The 3595-nt window shown below is 43.4% G+C and overlaps 1 protein-coding gene across 2 annotated transcripts in view; it reads left to right on the forward strand.

The window, feature by feature from the left end:
* The window catches only part of Clybl (citrate lyase beta like), a 222812-nt gene that overhangs the window by 106604 nt on the left and 112613 nt on the right, over positions 1–3595 (forward strand). The window lies entirely within an intron of this gene.

Raw genomic sequence — 3595 nt, forward strand, 5'->3', positions numbered from 1 at the left:
CTGCCTCCTGAGTGCTGGCCTTATTTTTTTAGTAAGGCTGGCTGACCACCAAACTCCCTGGACCCACCTGTCTTCACCTCCCAACACTGGGGTCACAGGTACACATGACCAAGTCTGGCTTTTATGTGGGTTCCTGGGGATTTGAACTCAGGTCCTCAAGCTTGTCTACTCTTAAGTCCACTGAGCCACCTCCTCTGCTCCTTATATTAATGTTTAAGATCCTACAATACCAGTGCTATATTATACCATAGGGATGGCTCGACAAGAGAAAACCCAGTAAAAAATTGTCGTTCCTAGGAACTTGACTCCACCACAGAAAGGAATAGACTCTGTCTGAACTGTCTCTGTAGAGGGACAGCTGCTTAGACTGGGTGGGAAACCACCCCTCTTTTTAATTGGTCACTTAAAATTCTTTCCATTTTACTCTGTGCACTTCCTCCCTAGCCTGTTATTCTTGCTTTGTCTGTTACCAGTCCTGGATGGTGTCTAACTACTTCTAAAGGCACCATTCGTCACCAGGTACTCTTGTTCATTAGGCCGTTCATTCAGCTGCCAGTCAGCCAATTTGGGAAATACGGCCCTTTCCCTCAAAAGCCATAGCTCCTCTGGACATGTGTATGCTTGCGGTGTGTGCCGCCCTTCTCCCCAAGCAGCTGGAATGAGCTGTTGGAAGCTGGGACCAGTGGCCAGCCCTGTCCCTGTTAGGTCTGTTGGCGCAGGAAGGAGGGAAACTGAGCTTCTGTCTGTGTTCTGGCTCCGGCCCTTTGACATTGCTTCCCTGTGACTCTTCTGGATGACAACATAACCTTGAGTCCTTCACCAGATGTTGTCTCCTGCTCCTAAAAGGAAGAAGGGAATGATAATGGATGTTTTCAATGTACTGGGTCTTTATTTTGTTCAGACTGAAAGGGAACAAGGCAAAGAGGTTAACATCTTTTCTTGTTCCATCCGAGTAAGCATGAAGACCTACGATCCTTAATCTGATAAAAGAAAAATAAGCCTTGTGTGTTTGTGGGATTTTGGATTCATTTCTCTTGCCCTGCTCCCATGCTCTGTATTTTTGTAGTCAAATACAGCCTGGACCTTTGGGCACCATTTGGTTCCTCCCCTCCCCCCCCCCTCTTCTCCCCTCCCCTGTGGTCACACAAAGAGCAGTGAGCCCACAAAAGACTCAGTTTCTGGGTTTTGTATTTTAAAAGGATGAAATACGTGCTATACTTAGAAACACAAAACTGATCCCTTAGAACTTGCCCCCAAAAGAAATGCATTGACACCAGGATCGGAAGAGTAAGGGAAGTGAGAGAAATTTAGAGTTAAAAAAAAAAAATGCAGCCTAAGAGAGTGTGCAAACAGTAGGTGTAAAAGTCCTCCAGCCTCCCAACGCAACGTGGAGAATGGTGTGGGGCTTCCAGGCTGTCCCCCTCCAACCTCCCAGCTCAATGTGGAGAGTGGCGTGGGACACTGCCACTCACAATGTTTTGACAAGGCTCACTCCGGGCTGGAGTTGACAAGGCTCATCCGGCTCTGCTACTGGCTGGGGCCCCTCTGTCATCTACATCCCTTCTCTGAAATGTTGAGATTGCAGGGTGTACACACTTGACTGTGGCGAGACCTGGAGACAGATACTTTAATTCAGGCTGTTTACTCTAGACAAGTGCTTGACCAACTAAGCTATGCCCCAGCTTCTGCATACCCACCACCTGTTCCTGCATAGCCTTTGCCTAGGAATGGTTTTTCCAGGGGAAATGAGTTAATGGGCACATTATCTTTGAATGCCAATTAAGTAAAATACTACCCCCTAAAGTAGATTCTCATTTTTTTTCTTATAGGATATTATCAAAAACTTGCACCTAATTTTATTTTTTAATTGTATAAAAAAAATCTGTGGCCAGGCGTGGTGGTGCACGCCTTTATTCCCAGCACTCGGGAGGCAGAGGCAGGCGGATTTCTGAGTTCGAGGCCAGCCTGGTCTACAAAGTGAGTTCCAGGAACGCTAGAGCTACACAGAGNTCCAGGAACGCTAGAGCTACACAGAGAAACCCTGTCTCGAAAAACCAAAAAAAAAAAAAAAAAAAAAAAAAAAAAAAAAAAAAAAAAAAAAAAAATCTGTGGAGGTTTGTATCTTCTCTTATTTGCAGGCACCCCTCTGTGATCACCCCACACTCTTTAGCCCCTAAAATGCTGAAATATCTCCTATCTGGTCCTTCAAGGTAAATGTTTTCTGAATTTTGTTCTAAGTTGTAACAAATACAGTCACTTTTTGCTGAGGTTTTTTTGTTTTTTTTGTTTTTTGTTTTGTTTTTTTTTTGAGAAAATGAATGAATGTGAGTCTAGCCTTCCACATTATTGATGTAGAGTCTCCAGGCTAGCTGGCCAACAAGCCCATAGATTCTGCTCTCTTACCTCTCATCTTGATGCAGGAAGGTGGGGATTACAGCAGCAGGTTGCCACAGCTAGCTGGTTTTTGTTTCTTTGTTTTTAATGAATTCCTTCAGGGCATCAAACTCAGATTCCTCATTTCCCCAGCCCTGGATCTTACTTGTTTGAAGTTTTTCTGGATAATGCAAATGAAAGTGCCCATGCTATACATTTTTTCAACTGCCTGTTAGAAGCTTACATTATAGGATACACTGTTATGTTTCCAAGTAGGCACTAGGCAACAATAATATAGTACCTGCTTCGAGGGATTGTTCTAAAGATTAAGGTAATGCAAGTAAAGAACTTAAATGCTGTGTGTGAGCTTGTGTGTGCACACGCCGGTTTGGGCTGAAGACAACCTGCAGGGGTGGGTTCTCTCATCATGTGGGTCTCAAGTTTGGTGGCAAGCGTCATTATATGCTGAGCTGAGTTGAGGGACTCTCAATTAAAAATATATATTATTGAGAATTTATTTTGATTTAATATAAGTGCAGGTACCAGCTGTCTTAACACACTGTCCCTAGCATACTGTAGGTACCTAAATATTGTTTGCTAGAAACGGATACTTAATATAAAAGGTGATTTAGTAGTCTTTTTTTTTTTTTAACATAATTGTGGCTTTAAAGGGTCTTTTGAAATGAAAACTAGAATAGAATCATTTCATAGTTTCATACATTTCTAAGATAGTTTGAAACGTGTAAACAGATCTTATTTACAGGTAACTTGAAAAGGAACTTCTCTGGTAGAAAATGTGGGGACATTGGGCGCCACTGTTTTGCTAAACAACTAGTGTTTATACCTGGGAATTCCCCACGTGCAGGAAATAAACAGATAGGTCTCGGAGGTGTGAGCAACATTTGCAGAGAAAGGACTTGAGGTGCTAATTAAGATGAAAGTGATGGGCCCCACCTGGGTTCCTCACCAGCAGCCACACTGCCTCACAAATTGGTTCTTTGCCCCCCAAGGCGGAATTCACAGTTACACCTCTGAAGCCCTGCCTCACAAGCTCCACCCTGCCCCGTAAGCCCCGCCCTGTCCCATAAGCCCAGCCTGACTTGGGCTCCAGGGTTGATTGACCCTTTGTTAACTATTTGACATCCAAAGTATTTTCCTGGGTTGTCACTGAGTCAAATACTACCTAAAAGTTAAAAAAAAAAAAAAAAAAAAAAAAAAAAGT

The sequence above is a fragment of the Mus caroli genome, chromosome 14 (genome assembly GCF_900094665.2).
Source record: "Mus caroli chromosome 14, CAROLI_EIJ_v1.1, whole genome shotgun sequence".
Lineage (NCBI taxonomy): Eukaryota > Metazoa > Chordata > Mammalia > Rodentia > Muridae > Mus > Mus caroli.